General features: G+C 39.3%; 1 protein-coding gene across 9 annotated transcripts in view; it reads left to right on the top strand.

Annotated features, from left to right (window-relative positions):
- Window positions 1-6,438: 6,438 nt before the first annotated feature.
- The window catches only part of zmiz1a (zinc finger, MIZ-type containing 1a), a 127,065-nt gene continuing 114,289 nt past the window's right edge, over window positions 6,439-19,214 (top strand). For 3 of the 9 annotated variants that reach the window (XM_053501883.1, XM_053501886.1, XM_053501884.1), the window contains exon 1: window positions 6,440-7,007. The gene's annotated coding sequence lies outside the window, so the exon portion shown is untranslated. Of the gene's footprint in view, window positions 7,008-19,214 lie in introns of all 9 variants that reach the window. The other 6 variants (XM_053501887.1, XM_053501892.1, XM_053501888.1 and 3 more) reach the window with 4 other exon arrangements.

Genomic DNA, 19,214 nt, shown 5'->3' on the forward strand with positions numbered 1-19,214 from the left:
TTTGTATTAACTTATTTATTTATTTGGAGTGCCTATTTTAAATGAGCTTTCAGGGGGATGATGCTATACTTGACAGTTAAGTAGCTGTATCATTCACCAAATAAGTAAGCTATTATACACTGCAGTAATGTGAAGCATAATTTTAGTGTAGTCTGCGCTTACCTGGAGACTGGCCAGCACTTGGCTGCCTTTAATCAGTCGTCCTTTTAACTGGTAACAAATGTGTCTGTGAGTTTGTCTGGAGCAGGATGTAACAAGTGCAAATGCAGGCATTTGTACTTATTATTAATGCTGCGATGCACACATTAAATGCATAAGCATATGCCCTTATGAATTGTTAATTAGTTTTCTAAAAACAATCAGAGGGTCTGTGATTGCCTATCGGATGCCCGTGATACTGTGCAGGAAGTTTTAGTGCAGGCTATGAATAAATTTATTTTCTTTCTTCTTTTTTTTTTTAATGACATTTAACATTTAGTCTACACAGGCAGAAGGGTTAAAATGTCCACAGGAGCGTGTTGGAAAGGACAATACATACGGTAAAAGGGAAAATTATAGGAACTAGAACTACTGCTTACATGTACTTATTAAAGAGGAAGGACTTTATGAAGGACAAAAGTGAATGAGTATCCTACAGTAGTAACTTCTAATGCTTATAATGGGCATGAGGTGGCATACAATCTGGATAGGGTGCCAATCTATTGCAGGACACACAAGGAGACGCACTCATATGCTCACACACACACACTGCAGGAAATTTGGAATTGAGCTAATCTGCATGTATTTGGATTGTGGGAGGAAACCAGAGTACCCAGAAGAAATTCGCCAAGCATGGTGAGAACATGCAGATTCCACGCACACAGGCCTGAAGCTGGTGTCGAACCCTCGACCTGTATTAACCACTACATTACTATGCCAAAATAATTAAATCCAAAAAAGCATGAACAGGCAGGTGAGACATATTCAGCATTTTACTGAATAATTTACTGTACTGTAAAGTATTCATCATCTATGAAGGTAAAATTAAAGTGGAATTAGAAAAGCTGTGTAGTTACTAGATTTCATAAATGTGCTTTAAAGTATATACAGTATATCTATCTATCTATCTATCTATCTATCTCTCTCTCTCTCTCTCTCTCTCTCTCTCTCTCTATATATATATATATATATATATATATATATATATATATATATATATATATTTAAACTTCCTTTAAATACTTATCCCATATACAGTATATACAGTATTATCACTCTTTTGCATTACCACAAGGGAGGCTGGGTGACACTCAGCCAATAGATGTCAGTCTTCGCTGTAGTTTCAGTGCCTTTTCCCAGATGCCATCGCCCTGGAGGGCTGTGGAAAGACCCAAGGTTAAACACTTGATGTCAGGAGATTATTTAAGTGTGAGATACAAGTCTCTAAGTGAACCATTAGTGTGAATTGGACTCACACGCACTAGAGTTCATTACAATGTTATTAAGTACATGTTACACTTGAGACACACTTTTCAATTACAACATATTATCTAAGTGATAATAATAAAAAAAAAGATTTAGGAGTCAGTACACAGTTTCCATTAATCACCTACTGTAAACACCGACATCTTTAAAGCAACAACCATGTTCCTGCAATAAGGACTGGATAATTGATAACGTATTTGCTTTGCTTTATGACAATTTGCCCAGATAAATTGTATAATATACTTTAGATATTTTTTAATCTAAAAAATGTTTAATATTTTGATCTTTAAGTCACCAGTAATGAAGAATTTTATATGCAGCCATGTATTTAAGGTTGAGCAAAGAATCAAATGAAATGTATAATACATACAGACATCAGTATCCGATGTGTGTGCCTCATCTTTTGTGATGACATAAGACTTTGAAGAATCCCATTTTTTTCATGGTGCACTAAGCAAAGATGGGGCGACCACCCTTACTGGCAACAGAGTGCGAGTTAATTTCATCCCACACAATAACACAATCTCACAGTCTATTGTGCACCCCCTCTTCCCAGTTTGTGTTGGCGAGAGGCATTAGCATCGCTGTCATTGAATCATCAGAGCCTGAGAGCCACCACTCCTTTGAAGGATTAACTTCATTAGCATGTTTTCATGCCACTTGTCTACTAATTGCCCAGTTGAAGCGCCCACTTGTTGTGCTGATGAAACATGCCTAGACATCTGAAACTATAGCTGTATCTTGTGTTACTGAAGATCTTGTCATGCACAGACTTCTTCTAGTAAAAATTGAGATATTTCTCAGCTCAGTGACAGCATCCAATGATATATTTAAAAAAATTATCTTTAAAATGAGTGAGGCACACAACATTTTTCTGTGATCAGTTCCAGTAACCGTGACATCGTTTCCATGAGCAGAAAGAAAAGAAGCTCAGAAGCTCCACCTCAATGATCTTACTGATAGAGAAAACAATTTTAAATGAATAAAAAAAAAAGCTCAATTTACATATTTATATAGAAACTAATCTTTTATGCACTTTCAGTGAAAGCTTAAAATGAGAATTGATTGTCTGCTACATTTCGGTTAAGCTGCATGATGTCATGCATGAAGAGGTATTCCTTAGTCGCAACCTGCTGGCTCATGCCAGTTCTCAAGTAATATGATCCATGTCCAAAAGCTTTGTGAAAATGCTGGTCATTCTCAGAGAACAGCTTAATTTATTTTTTAGGGAGGTGATTCAGTACCTCAGGACTGCATCACAATGAGAGTATTTATGAATATTCAGTATATCAATGTTGTTTCATGGTGACAAGGAAATTTGGAAATGTTTTTTTTTTTTTTTTTTGCCATTTTCATCTGCTAGTTATACATCTGACATTTTATATTCACAGATTTTCTGCTCCTCTGCTTACAGGAGATGGCGATAATAATTATTCAGCTTAGCCCTTAATAAGCAAACCTTCCAGTTAATCTTCTTTGCGTTTTAAAATGAGTATCTGACAATAGAGTGGTTTGTCTCTCAATATGATTAATTTCTTTCATTTCTCAAACAAAATAGATAATTATTGAAAATCAATGTATTTTTTTAAACAGACCATGTGGGAATTATGCTCATAGTAAACGGCTACATGGACAAATTATAAATTAGACAATTATTAAATCCCTAAGGCAAGGTCTGTCTGGCTGCAAAGGTTATATAGATTATACTGTATATTGGGTATACATACTGTAGCTTTGGTATTATGTCAGAATTTTAAATACTTCTGCATCTCTATAGGTCATGCCATATATATTAATTAATAAGCTGTTTCAAAATGTTATGATACATTTATGTTTTATATAAGAAATGAGCTTGCATTGGATGACTTCAGGTGCTTTAATCTTACAGTACGCATATTTCTCACATACAGGGGTGATGCTGAAAATGTCCTTAGATTGCCATTCCTAACATTTGCACATTTAGATAAGGTGTTATATACATTAAATGTAAGCCATTTATAACCTGCAGCTGCTGCTGTTTTTATTCCATGTTGTCTTCTATGGATGATCATTTCTGATTAACACATAAACTATATAATTTAAATTTGCCATATAATAATAGTAAATAAATGTACAAATGCAAACATGGTTTGACACATTCACTGATTAAAATTTTATATATATTTTTTTTTACATCATTTAAGGTATGTGAACTGAATATAATCTTTTCTTTGTTAGGGGAAAGAAGGACAAATAAACAACTCCACCTATAGTTCTTCATTAGGAAGTTCAAAATGAACCTTAACTCACTCTCTGTCCGTTTAGCCCCCGCTACACCCCCGCCCTCCTTCATCCTTCGTGCATGGCCTGAGGGAGCAGTTAGCTCTCTCAATGCTCTTGCTCTATTGTGAGCACACATTGATTGCCTCTACCCTCTCCAAAGCCAGCCAAGCCAGTCAGCATGGGGTATAGGCTGTCTGCTTTATCTACCACCACTCACATTTTTCACTGAAATAAAAGAGGGGGAGAGAGTCTCCAAGAGTTCCTCCTCTACTCTCCTGCAAATAGTTGGCCAGATGCATTCTCTCTCTCTCTCTCTCTCTCTCTCATACACACTCCTGTCTCTGCTTTCGGTGGCGCTGCTCCAAAGAGGATCAATAGTGTACTTAAACAGATTTCTCTTGTGCCTTGTTGTCAAATATATTGTGCACCTCTGCCTTTCTGTGGTAGGTAATCTCCAGAATCTCAACATCTCACCATCTTGTCTTTTTTTCTGTATTTCCCACCTTGTTTATTACACATTTTCTTAATAACCTCTTCTTCTAACATGTTAATAGTAGTTTGGCAGCATAGACCATATTTCCTCTGAGGAGGTCCATGAGAGCGATAGTATACTGTGTAAAGCAAATAGGAGCTGTAAATAATCTGTGAAAGCTCGGCCTGTGTGTGAAAGCTTATGTCAGCAGAACTGAAACTCTCTCTCCATCATGTAGAATTGAAGGCCCAACAGCATCAATCATTTCCCCTGTGATTGTCAGGGAATTAGCCAAGCTGAGGTTCACCGTGGCAGTCGAGTTCACTACACCTCAGTGTGAAAGTCATGTTAGCATGGAGAATTCTTTGTGCAATTACTTTTTTTAATATCAGATGGAGATATAAGGAAAAATACTGCAGTCGTGGCTGTCATTAGGCATTTAGTGTTTAAGGAAAAATATTTAAAATGAATAAGAACCTTATTCTAGCAACAATGCATTTTAATGCTTTAATATAGACTGTGGATGAAGGATGTAGACTGAAGCATCCTTTTGATAATGCAAAGTGCTCTGTAATAACACCTCACAGCTGTGTGTATGTATAAAATTATACAGCAATTCAGTCAAGCTGAAGTCACTCCACCTATAGTCCATCCATCTTCTTGGCAGCCATCTGGCCATATTGTTTCAGAATGCAAGAGTTGAGGGCCTACCCATCAACACCAGGGGTTCGTACAACAACTGGCTTTGAACTAAAGTGGCTGTTCATTGACTGCTTGTGTTTTTTTTTCTCCCCCAGACGTGATGAACCCATGCAACTTTGAGTGACATCACAAAAACATGATTAATGGTCCATAACACAGGATATTATGAGCAGTCTGAAACGTATATAACAATAGATGCTGGGTCACTTGTGATAACTAAGCCTCGCTTTGATACTGATGTTACATGGGTATGTCTATCTTTGGAAAAACACTACCCACCAGCCTACTCTGCAAAAAAGAAAAAAAATCCAGATGTCTGCAACTTCAGCATCTGTTAAAGCACTTTCACAGTCTCTTCTCGGGGGATTTTCAAAACCTTATTGCAGGAATTTTAAACAATTTTTTAAATGTAATAATTCACATTATATGATCGCCCAATCAAAACTAGAATGATCTGATAAAGATGTGAAGTCTGACATTGCCCATTCTACCTCTCTTGTCATTCGGACCATCACCATATAAAGAACAGGACAGAAATAAAAATGAATGAGTGCCTGAAACCAGTGATGTCATCTGCCAGATTTATCCCTGCCAACTTAGATAACTGCACAGAAGCTAGTGTCCTTGAGACAGAGTGCTCACAGAATAAGCCCAATGCATTAGTGTCAAAGCCTTGCAGTGGAAAAGCTAAGGACACTGTTCAAAAGACACGGCTAATGGTTCTTTGGAAAGCACCGGGCAACATAGTGAATCAGGAAGCTGTATAAAGATAACACTGAGGAGGTCAAAGCTCTGTAAATAAACAACGCCTAATTTGCTCTAACGTCAATTGACTAGAATGGGCGTTTAAGCTAGCACAAGGCTCATTTGGACTCAGTTGCGCATTCATGTCATACTTTGCATAATGCATCCAAGAGGAGCTTTTTTTCACCAATAAAGGGTAATGGAAATTTTTGTCAGTGTTTGGAAAGACTTAATCGCGGCGCGTGGAATGAATGAGTGCATGCCGTGTTGCGCTCGTAAAGATTTAGACCTGCCCCTTATAACCCTCTAGGGGTAGCTGAGCCTCGCGGTGTTGTATGAAGAAGAAGAGGAGGACGCAGTGCGTTTTCGGTGCGCGAGCTCGCTCGCTCGCGCTCCTCTTCTCTCTCTCCACCGTCAGGAGAGACTCATTGTTCCTTGACGTCACCGCTGAGCGCGAGCCTGCCGCCGCCGCTCTCAAACACGTCTTTGTTATTCAGGGCTTTCTATCGCACAGAGCCGGCGACTCGCAAAATACGGAACCAGGCATTCCTCCTCCTCCTTTTCCTCCTCCTCTTCTCCTGTCCTCTCGTCTCCTTTTTGAGGAAGCACGCTAGGGGGATTACGCACGCGCTTAGCTGATTGCTGCCGTAACGCGATAATGTTAACACCAGACTAAAAAAAAATGTAAAAGTAATTACGTCAGCTCTTGTTCAACTGTTACACAAGACGTGCCAAGACGCTAAATATGAGTCACGTGACCATGGACAATTAAGTAGCTATTATAGACTAATACTTCCGCTTTGAAAATCTGGTTGAACTGATGATGCACGGCGCGCGCGCGCCAGTCGAAACATGAGATGATTATTTGACCTAACCAACCAAACAAACAAAAACAAGCAAACAGTTTAAACAAACAAACAAAGAGAAGCCTACGAGGTGTGCGCGCGGTTATTTTTTCACTAAATAATAATAATAACAATAATAATAATAATAATATCCTAAAGGCGCGGGTGAATGGGCGATTAGGAGTGTAAAAGCAGGAGAGAGGAGCGCTGTGAACTCCAGGAGGATGCGTGAGGCGTCAGTGCGCTCAGTGTCCTCATGGCCAGCACTCTGGGACGCGTTTTGTTAGCAACCGCCGAGCATGGCTGTGGTAATAGAATAGCCCGTGTAATTTGACACTTCAACTTGCCGTGCTCTACGCTAGTTGATTCAGGAGGCAGTCGCACTCCGGCGAAAGCCTTGTGCGCGTTTTTTCCCCCGACTGTTTTGCAAACTAGCTATAAAGGAGAAAAAGAAATACCCAGGGCGACTCGGACTGAGGCTGGATTTTCTCGGAGCCGCGCGCGGATCAGATCTGAAAGTAAGTTGCGAGCCGTTTTCGCACCTCGAGCTCATTTCCACGAAGCTTTTTTTTTTGTGCAGTGCATTTGAATGTGTGTGTGATAGACTGTGTGTGTAGCCTGCGAAGCTAGCGCCGAGCTCAGCTAACAATGGAGCGCAGGCTTAAAGGATCGCTGAAGTGTAGCGTTTGAATCGTGGCTCGTGTTTGTTTCTTGTTTTTGGCCTAAAACAGCTCGCGCTGTCGGATCCCGATCTGAAACCAAAGCCCGGTGATCGTTTTTATTTCCTGGCCACTTTGGTGTGAATGAGAAACGCGGAATCTGGCTTTTGTGGTGCTCCATGCACATGCAACCCTAGTGATATTGGGAGCGATCCGCTTTTCCACGTTTCCAGCCGTGTTGTTGCAGATTAGGCAGGGACACACTGTCATGCCCTCAGCTGCTGATCAGCACAGGATGTTAGGCGTGTGTGTAGTATTGTAGAGAAATGTATTGTGAGCAGCTCGCCATCCAGGCGTGAGTGAGTCTAACAGCCTGTTCGCTGCATGACTATTACAGTACGGAGGACTTCCATCACACCGACTCGCACGCTGCTTTCAAGCTCGCAAAGCAATAAACGTGCGATTTCCTAAACCGGTTCTGTCCCAGAAGGCGCTCCGGCTGGTGTCATGGTTGTACTGCTTTAGTCAGGCAAGAAGTTGCAGGTTTTCTGCGCTGGGCTGTTGGATGGACCAGCAGATGAAGATCAGACCCGAGTAGAGCTTCAGCAGTGTGGAGAAAAGAGCGGCCCCTTCCTCCCTTGTTAGTGGCTTTCGGAGGGAATTTAGGGAAACATGACTTTCACCAGCAAACCACGGAAGGGCAAGGTTGAGCGAGGAGCACTATTGTTAGCCTAAAGCTGCTAACTTCATCCTATTCCTGAAGCAGCTCAAGTCCTGTCAAACCCAGGAACTAGAACTAATAAAACAGCCATCATGTTCAAACAGAATAAAAATGCTGCTGTCATGCACAGTATATCATATAACACCTGAGAAGCTCCTGTCAACCCTGACAAATGTTTGACCCTGCTGTTTCAGCATATTATTTTTCATCCAGAACACTTTATTTTTTATTTTTGTAACATTATTTCACTCGACAGTGACCTGTACACTGTTAGTTCAGGCGGGTTTGCTCATGTTTTCTTTCTGCCGGACAATAGCCTCCCTACTTCTTAAGCACTGTACAATCTGAGGCAATGTTTACATGGCTGTGTGGACACTGATAATGTAAAAGCTTCCCTTTGCTTCACATTGCCTTTGGTGCAAAGGTGAAAGTTGATTAGCTGTCATATGTATCTTACGCTTCGACTTTTTTCTTTATCCAGAGACTGTATAATGTTGAATTTGTGTGTTCTTAACCACAACAAAAGTTGTAAGAGTCAAGAATGGTAAACTTGGCAAACTGCTTTCCAAATTGTTCTCATGCTGTTTCTGTCAGCTTGTATTTCAAAACGCCTGGGAAATCTGAAGGGTCTATGTCAGTGAATGTGTGTGAGTCAGGAACAGAGAATGTGTACGTTTGTCACTACTGCAGACAGGGGCCTCGGGTCGAGGATCAGCTTTACCAGGAGGGCTATCACTACCTCTACGACCGGGCCATGCCGGTGTGAGGGGACAGGTTAAGAGGGAGTGGATCATAAATTACAGATTTGCACTCGAGCTGAAAGAAGGTGTACTATGATAGTGATTATTAAATAGTGATTATTAAATAAGATTATATATAGCTGCCAGGTGTGTTATATGTGAGCGTTTTATTGGTAAGTTTTTTTTTGTTTTTACTTATTTGAGTGGCACAGTAGTGCTGAAAAATCATATCATATATATATATATATATAGATATATTCCATAATCTCCCTAGGCACAGGTCTTTTTTAATGAAAAACAGTTTAGATATTTGTGTCGTTAATTAAATCTGTAAATACAATTTTAGCCATTTATTGCACATGATGAGCTATTTATTAAACATAAAAGAACATGTGTCCAAGTCAAACATATTTCTTATCATTGTAACTGCATTGTAACAGTAATAAATATTATAACTTTTTTACGTTGTGATTTTCATCACTGTAACAAACGACACACCCTCCCCAACACATACACACACACCAATGAGGATCCATGGGGGTTCATGGATCTCACTTCTAGACATCTTGTTGTAAGTGTTAGTAATTGATAATTACATAGTAATTGTCTATCAACAATGTACCCGAAATAGTCAACTAAACATTAGACTTTAGTGTCCAACAAGCATGTATGACACAAATGAGAGAAATACGAACAAAGTCTAAGCTCTTACTACTTTGATCTGAGAGTTGGATGAAACACTGTTTGTTACTGATTTATATTCTAAAGCAGGATTTAACATGTTGACTACTTCTTAAACTCAAGTTAAGTGTTATTTTAATGCCTGTATTGCCTGTAGTCACAAGAGACCTGCTAGTCCTTTAAAACTGCTTGAACACTAATCAGTGTTTTGACAGGTTGACATTTAACTGTTAGTGCACTGTTGTGGGGAGTTGTGAAATAGTTGGCTCGTGTTTATCCTTCGCGGAGTAGAACAGCCTTCTCGTCACTAGCTGCACACACCCACTCTCTAACATAAGTCAGACTTTGTGTCTGTTTGCATGTGCTCCACAAGGGATTCATACAGCAGTTTTCATTCCTGTTGACAAGTGAAGTCAGATACACTTTATAACCCAGTGACTATTTCACACACTTCTGTAACAATGGAGAGGGGCGTTTATTGCTGTGTAATAAATAAATACCACTGGAACAGGAAACCACTCAAGACCACTTTTAAATGTTTTGTTTTTTCTTCTTGTGGTTTCTGTCTCTTATGAATTTTTACCTTGTAAAGTACAACTCTTTTAAAGAACAGGTTTAAATGCATCAGCACCTCTTGATTTCCTTGAGGTCCGCTGACAGTTTATTGCTTTCCTGTAGCCAGAAAAAAGAGCGAGAGACAGGAGCTACTTCTTTTGCATTCAATCAAAAGAGTTCACGTCCCCATAAGAATGTGTTGTTGTCGGGTGCCTCCAGCTGTCAGTTTGACAATATGACCGCACAAGCTTTAGAATGTGATGGGCACAGCATTAGCTAGCTTGTGCCACTCTGAGCGTTTCTCCCTCGGATAGAGACTTCCAAAGCTACGCTGTCATGGGCTCATGCATGTTTGATTTGACGTTCTTTGAAAAATGAACGCGGAAGATGTCACAGTGAATGTATCCCATTTCTGTCAGCAAAAGAGCAAGAATCTCGAATCTTAAACGACACCCAGTTACTCGCTCTCGCTTGATATTCGAGCTCGCGGCTTGGACGCCGTGGCAAAAACGTTTCGCCACACAAGAAAATTCACCTGATTACGAGCTTTGGTTTTTAGGATAGCTCCGTGCGCTTTCCTTCTAACTGCTGTGTGCCTTGCAAATCCATTCTGAGTAAAAACAAACATATTGCGCTCAAACTGTTTTCCTTTGACTACGACAAATTTATTGAGCCATGTTCTTCGTGTCAAGCCGTTTGCCCTGCTGCTCTATTCATGTTCACTTAATAGACAGCTGTGAGTTGGGGATCATGCATGGGAAAATCAAATGCTGTATTTTAGGCAAGCGCTGTCTTCTGGGAGGATTGATTTGGACTAGCTCTTCATTTAGAGAGACACAGAGCTGCTAGTGATGGTGTTATGTATAATCTCAATTGCTCTTGATTGCGTAATATAATCTCTCGCTGAGAAACACTTGAACACTTAAAACAATGGTGTTAAGAAAGTAATGCTGCTCACTAAATCTTTTTGGGTTGGAGCTCCTTAATACATACCATGTTACTAGAGTAATATGTTTATAAAGATGTATCAAGAGGATGTGTGTTTTTTTTAATCACCTGAGAAGAATTTTCATTATGAAAATATACATAAGACGTTAAATTAAACGTGGAACCTGCTTAGAGGTGGTTGCTGTAATCTAGTGTTGTCATTAGGTTTCTATTGTAATTCTGTAAATCTGACTTTTTCGTTACCTTTTTATTTATATTTTTTAGTGATAGCCACTTTAAATATCTAGATATTCTTGTCTAGTCTCAAGTGTTCTAGTTTTTTTTTTTTTTTACATTAAAGTCATACTGTCAGCAATTTAAAGGTTTAAAGTTTCATGTGTGGAAAAAAGGTCAGCAGTGGAAATATTTGAATATCCTTCTGTGGGATTAGAGAGGGATGAAAAACCTTTCAGGCTTTCGAGAGTCTATTTACCAGTGGCATCATCCACTTTATTAACAATTGGAAGAAAGACGGAATTAAATTCTTCTACACGTTTTTGTAACGTCTCTTTTGTGCGCCTGCGTACATTTTAGGTGAAATGTTTTAGGGTGGAAATCACAAAACCAAAAGGTTTAAAAAATATTTCGAGGTAACTTTCATCCACTGCATTTGGCAGACCCTCTTATCCAGAGTGACTTACACTTTATCTCATTAAACATTTGAGCTTGAGGGTCAAGGGGCTTGCTCAAGGGCCTAACAGTGGCAGTAGGGTGGTGCTGGGTTTTGAACCTGGGACCTCAGGATCAATAGTCCAACGCCACACACTACTCAAAAAGCACCACCTGCTAAAGCGCATCTCTTTTAATATCTAGTACTGTTGCTTTTTTCATTATCATATGGAAAGCCTTGAGCATGTCACATAGCGTGAGCCTTGTCAGTGTGTGAGGAGGTTTTCTCCATCACAAAGAGAATGGCATTACATTCAGCATGACATCGAGGGATGCGTACTCCTCTTTTCTAAGCATATTAAGCAGAATTTCCTAAGAGCCTAAGAGTGTTTGTTATTCTTCATTCACATTTCGATGATTCACATCATGACACCTACCTTGACACTGTGCCGTTCATTGTAGCAAGGTGAACAAAATGAAAGCTGAACGGAAAGCAGCCACAAGGTGTCACGTAAACCTGACAAATGAATTCTGGTAAATTAAATTCAGACCACATCCAGTACAAAGTCATTTCTGCTATTGCATTAGTGGCTATTAACTTCCCGAAAAAGGAAAGCGAAAGCCTGTTTTCTGAGAACACGAGCGTTGCTGCACAAATGCATTTCATGCATGACAGGTTCAACGCGGAGCTCGCGAGGTGACAGCCGTAAGCAACCGAGACACAATCTCGGATTCCTGGTGTTTCAACATCAGATAAAAGCATTATGAATCTAGAGATGTTAAAACGTGTGTGTTTGCGTATGACCAAATTGGCATGTGATCGCAAGCGCTACTTCCCAGGTAAGTGCAGGATCATGCAGTTGTTAATAACTGTCCTGTAAGCCTGGCTTTCGGTGCCCAGTTGGTTCCCTTCCCTCTTCTTCATGCTCCCAGTGCAACTGTACTACTTCACACTCTTATAAGCTCATGTCTTTTCATTTTTCAGCCTGGGCTTTTTAGATAAAGAGCCACATTTGGAACCTCGGTGTGAAAATATTATAAAATGGAATGTCTGGCAAAGCAGTTTTTGCTGAGCTGAAGTGCAGCCGTGGGCTGATCTAATCCCGAATGCATTTTATGATCCTCTGGTTTTCAGTGTTTATTTAAACAAATAAAAAAGAAGTGACATATGTGCTTAGCCACGTTTAAACAGGTTTTCTAGAGTTTTAGCATTTTAAACCAGTTCTTTTTTTTTTGTCTTTTCATAATTACCACCGGGCCAGTTTTAAACCGGGCTTGTCCTTCTCATCCCCCTCTTAACATTGGCTCCACTCTTAGTGTACGCTCTCTGTATTTCTTTTCATACGGCAAACAGATACCTGATTGTCACGCAGTGACAAAGGAGAGAGCGTCTGTGCTGTGCTCGTTCCCAATCTGAATGCGACTGCTTGTGGTTTCTTTTTTTTTTTTTTGTGAAACACAGACCACAGTCTGCATAAATCACCACTGATATTTAAACACAGGCTAGATACAAGACGTATGAGTGTGCACAAAACACACATTAATTATTAACGTTTAATGTTAAACTGTAGCTATTAGTGAGGCAAATTCGCCTTCTGTATCAACTAGAGCTGGTAAAAATGATGACAATATTAACAATAATGTTAGATCTTCTGGTAAAAATAATAAAATTTGTTACATTTGTGCGAATCTTTAAAATGGAAAAATTTAAAGTTTAGATTTCTGTACTTTTTCTTATTTTTGATAATTTCCAAAATAATTATTTTGTACATTTTTAAAGAATATTAAATACATAAAAGTATTATTGAATATTGTGTAAAGTATTCTTGAATTTGCGGTATATACTACTGTATAAAATATTGTAATTTTATAATTTTATTTAAAATTATGTCATAAGAAATTTGCTGACATACCCAAAATATGATTATATAGCTCTTAAAAAACATTTGTTTTTGTATTAATTACAAACTAAGTAAAGGCAGTAAATGCAAACATTTACCCCATATCTTTAAAATCGTAAAATATTACATATAAATACAAATGCATTTTATAGACATTAAATAAAGCATCACTGAACACATTCTCATGCAACATCTGTACAGTACATCACAATACACACCATCTAACATAGTCAACGGCTAAGAGATATTTTTGTTGTATAGCCCACCCCTAATGTACACTTGCACACTGTGTGATGCATAACACTGACACTTGGCAACAGTCTCGATGTGCTGAAAAGAATCCATCCCCAGTGTTCATTTAAACAAGGAAAACCACAAAACCAAGACCACTCCCTGTGTTTGTTTGACAGGTGTGGCTAAAACTAAAATGGTTACTAGACAAGGCTGGCCAGGGAGGAAGGATACACTTCACGCTCTGTAGCAAGAGTATCTGTAAAGCACCAGCACGGCTTAATTTTTTTTATCCCAGCCAAGCAGGAACGCACCTGATGCAGCTCATCAGTTATTTGAAGCCCGAGACCAATTGATTAAACAAGTGGAATCAGGTGTGACTCCTGCTTTGGTTTTAAATGACAACCTGGAGCCGCACAGGCTCTTTGTGGATAAAACCTGCAAACGTTTGACTATATGCAGTGCCACATAGTGATCCAGTATTCTTTACTTACTGAGCATTTTATTAGAAACACCTGTAGTCCTACTCATTTATATCTAATCTGTTAATCATTTTGCAGCATTGCAGCACATAAAATCACACAGATATGTGCCAGCAGCAGTTTAAAACAACCAGAACTGGGGAAAATCATGTCCATGTGATTTTGGCCATAGCATATTTGTTGGTGCCAGATGGGCTGGTTTGAGTATTCTTATAACACCTAACTTTCACACTCAACAGTCCCTTAAATTTACTTAAATTGGTGCAATAAAGTAAAAACATCCAGGGAGCATCAGAGCTGCAGAAAGAAACGACTTGTTTATGAGAGACGTTATCAGAGAATGGCAAGACTGTTATGCAAGATCTCAGTATGCATAACACGTTGAACCTTGACGTGGATGGGTTACAACAGCAGAATAATATGTCAGATTCTAGATCTGTCAACCAAGAAGAGAAAGCTCAGGCTCAGGCACAGGATGACTAAAACCTGGACTATTAAAGAAAAAGCATAGGAGTCTGATGACTTGTCTGGAGTCTGGAGACTTGTCTGATGAGTCTCATATAATTTAAGCTGAGGCATTAACAGACATTGGCACAAACAGCATGAGTCCATGGACTCAACTTGCCCTGTGTCAACAGCCAACCAAGCCAAACTGGTGGAGGTGGTGTAATGGTGTGGGGAATGTTTTCTTGGCACACTTAATTGGCCATGTTAATCCTGATCATTCATCGCCTGAATGCCACAGCCTAATTAAGTATTGTTGCTGACTATGTGCATCACTTTTATCAGGATAATTCATCATGCACCAAAGCGAAAGTTACCTCAAACTGATTTCATAAACATGACAATGTTTAATGTTCCTCAGTGGCCTTCCCAGTCACTGGATCCAAATACAATAGGACACCTGTGGTAGAACACGAGATTCTCAGCATAGATGTGCACCTGAAACATCTGCAGGAATTGGGTGATGCAATCGTGTCAACATAGAACAGAATCTCAAAGGAATGTTTCCAACATCATGGGGAAACCAAGCTATGAGGAACTAAGGCTGTTTTGAGTGCAAAGCGAGTCCTGATGCAGTGTTATACAGTGTATAATGTTCCTAATAAAGTGTTTGGTGAGTGTATATTGTCAAACAAATAAGGCTTTAGTGAGTGTAAGTATGGACGTCAAAGGTTCAGTGACACAGTGTAAGGTACCTTACAGCTCAAATGACAAGAAGGAGTGGTTTGGAGAGTAAGAAATTTTAGCAATGGTTAGAAATACAACAATATTACCATTCTGTTCAGATTATGGAACTACGCTGATGATGAGCAGTGAAAATCGGGTCGAGGTTACTCCATTAGATCTATTAAAAATTGTTCTGAAATCTTGTTGTTACACTATGACGAGATCACAGAGGTACTAGTTTGAGCAGCTCGGCCTGTGATAAGATAATCGGACTATGCCAGATTTTATCAGTATACAGCCGTTTTTTGTATCTGTAAGCGTCCATTATGTAAAAGCAGTCTATTTTACTGTTTCCACTCACAAGGTGCTGTTGCTTGTTTTTGTGTTGTTTTTTTTTTAACCAAGGTGGTAAATAATAAACCGCTCATGCTTTTCCACCGCTATGTCTCCTTCAACACCAAAACGCTTCGCCTGCAATCAAGAATTATGATGCGACAAATCAGATACTTTCACAACAACCATCACGATCATGACTTTAGAAGTGCATGAAGCTTTGCAGATTAATGCTGATAACATTGAAGATTACAACGATGAATCATTATTCAAAGAAGGAAACAAACCACTTTGCCGGCAATTGTAACTAAATTGAAGCAGCACTGTTAATATTAGTGCTAGCAAAACCTATTTCTAGCACCTACATGTTCACGCAGGTTCTTGTAATAAAATCATGTCCTGTCATGTAATCATTGTCTATCGTGCTATCTTTGTGGTGATTGTGTAATAGTTTGCCTTTTAAATGTTCTCAGAATGTTCCGTGTGCCAGCGTCTTATAAGTACACGAGTGTGTTTAAGAACATTAACGTTTGAAAAAATGTAAAACATTTACAGTGAATAGAAGTGCTGTAATGGCCCTGGCTGTGTTTTAAAAAACGAAGCGTTATGATTATGTTAGTAGCATTCTTTTAATGAACTTTAAACTAGTAGATAATGATCTTTATAGTATAAACATTCTGTTGGCCATTATATCTGTAACAAAGGTTAATAAAAGACCTCACACGTTGGTGTTTCTCCCCCATGCTGTTGTATTTCTCAGTAAGCTTTAGATGCATTCATTCAGGCTTTCTCTTTCAGCTCAAGGCTGAGTTAAGAAGCTTTGCCAGTTGTGTTGGTGTGAGTGAGATGGTGGGGTGGCTTGTCTATGTGTCTGTGAGTCTGCGTGTTGGACGAGTGTCCTGATTTTGCATCTGTGGTAAGTGGTCACCAGGGACGTGTGGCACATGCCAGCTCAAATTTACACTGTGTCCGACGGATGAGAAACAGCCTGATCAGAAATAACAGTCAGTTCCTCTTTATGCGCACTCCGATCCTGATTATGGAAAAGCGAAATGCCGTCCCTTAGAAGCATCCTGTGAGTTCAAGTCAAACCAGGACTTTTGATTTTGCAGAACACAGTTATGAGGGTAAAAACTAGCTTTATATTATGCTACAATAATCACTAGTGCGCTTATCCCAGCAGGTGTTTCAGGTGTGCCTGTTTCAAGTTTGAAACGCTGGTCTCCCAGGAACTCCTTTAATGGACTATGACTGTGGATATTGTTTCAAGTGAGGTCAGGACTATATGGGCGATGTGGTAATAACTCCCAGCCGAGTTCCTTAAATGTGCAAGAGGTGTTTATCAATGATTGTGTATACAGTTCCCTCAGAATTTGGCTGCTCTTTTGCAATTTAGGATCTTCATTCACTGTCCTATGACCTTCTTCAAAACATTTGCACCATTCAAATGCTGTACTGTGGCTAAGAGTCACATCGCAGTATTGAAGTTCTCTGTAAATCTCAATCGTTTTACACCTTCCTTCATTAGAAATCTGATAAAAATCCCGGTTTAATTTGAATGCTTTTTATATTTAATGAAATTGAATGTAACTGAAGCCAGTTCTCTTAGTAAAAGCCTGCAGTGCCGTACGAGACTTTAAGTGCGCGGTCTTCTTTCTGGTTGATTTTCACTCGAATTCTTTCGACTTTGGAACGCCGGAATGGGGAAACTCAATCTGGCTTGCCCTGAGGGCTTCTGCCGGTCGAGATTTCCCACCCAAATAGCTGCCAACACCCACACAAACATTTTTGCAGGTCTGCTTTCAAGGAAGGGGCTGAACTAAGAGCTTGCGTCACACCACTGCCATCGACTACACCAGCAGGCAAGACTGCTGGTTTATTAGTGTTGAAGTGGGATAACTTAAGCTGGTGAAATAGATGTTCAATGGGGGCCGCGGCACATGAGTCTACTTCTCCATTAATTAGCATGAAAGCTGTGTGTGTGTGAGAGAGAGAGAGAGAGAGAGAGAGACATAGATGGTTATTTATTTAAGCCTATTTTAATGGGCTTTTTCAATCACAAAGTGAGCATGCATAATTAAGAAATCAGTAAAGAAAACTTTGTAGACAGTATTGTTAATAATGTGCTAACATTGTATTATTTTATAATAATAATAATTGTTATTATTGCTATTAAATAGCGACAAATTAGACTGTGCTAATTATTTTTTTTAAATAAAAACTGTCAAGAAGACACGAAAATTTAGCCTCAAAGACAAAAGGTATGCTGTTATTCTTGCTGCTTTTCTTCAAGTCATTGATTTTTGACCCCCATGATGTTCCTGCTTTCGAAATCTGTTAGTAGCCAAAAAAAAATCCCTAACAAATGAACAACAAGAGAGTTGGTGTTGTTTTTACCCATCAAGGTCAGTTATTCTGTTAAAAAATGGTTTATTTAGGTAAAGGAATAACTGTTTTTTTGTGTATTGACCCTTTTAATGAGGCGGCGTAGCCTGTGTTGTTAGCTGCAGCTCGTGTCTAAAGAATTAGCACACGTGACTGCCTTCTGGCCATGCTCCATCAGGTCAACACATATTGAGCAATGCGAGTGGCTGGACTTCAGCAAAACCTTCCAAATTTACTCAGCACTGCTGTCAGGCTCTGTCACTAAAATACACTTGTAACAAGTAGCATTCCTTGTCTCTGTGTTTTTTTGTTTCTTGAAGGAATTAAGGAAGCTCCGAGCTTGTATGTATAGTGTGGCTTCTATTATTTGGCTGTGTTTTTGTGTGTGTGTGTGTGGAGGGGGGTTGGCAGCAGCAGTCACGTGAGCAGTAATTGTATTTGTGTTGGGTTCCTTTCAGGCTGTCGCCGTAAATCTGTTTGACTCGTCACTTTGTAAATCATTACGATGGCTAAAAGCCTTTTTATTTCATTTGGGGGGGAGAGTTGTTGCTCTTCTGAGCAATTATATTTTTGTTTGCTTGTTCTTTTTCGCCTTTAGTAAAGATATTATTAGCACCAACGTATCTGCCAGTACCGGTAATTAGCGTTGCAGTAAAAAAAATGTAAAAAAAAATTTGTGTCATCTTTTCGATGACTATTACCTCATTTTATGCACCTACTAATTGTTATGCATTTTTACTTAGCTTGCAACAGGACTAATCGCTGAATTCTACATTCATTATTTTCTCCATAATGACACAGTGCTCAGATAAATCATTAGATCCTAATTATTTTTAACACTAAATAACATGCAGGTAATTTGTGACTGCTTTGGGGTAACTGTCAAGAGTGTGATTTTACTCACCAGACTGGTTCTTGGCTGTCAGAAACATGACAAAGTATTGTTTGTTGCCTGATAAACATCTGAGCGCTTCTCTCTACGCTTTCTCCTCTCCTGCACCACTCGTGCCTGGCATCATGCACTGCGCCAGACGTTTATCACCCCGTGTTGATGTTCGCTGGCGCTCACTGCAATGGATGCTGCGAGATGATTTCAGTTTAGTTTTGGAAAAGAAACGCTGATATTTTTGTTTCCACGTGTTTACCACAGGAAGTGTATAAACGTTAGTGAGAAGTTTATTAGCATTGTAACTGATCGTGATTTCATGGGTTGTGTATGTAAATATGTTTTTCTCTGTAGTACTTACTTTTTTGTTCCATATGATGTATGA

Source organism: Clarias gariepinus, chromosome 8 (genome assembly GCF_024256425.1).
Source record: "Clarias gariepinus isolate MV-2021 ecotype Netherlands chromosome 8, CGAR_prim_01v2, whole genome shotgun sequence".
Classification (NCBI taxonomy): domain Eukaryota; kingdom Metazoa; phylum Chordata; class Actinopteri; order Siluriformes; family Clariidae; genus Clarias; species Clarias gariepinus.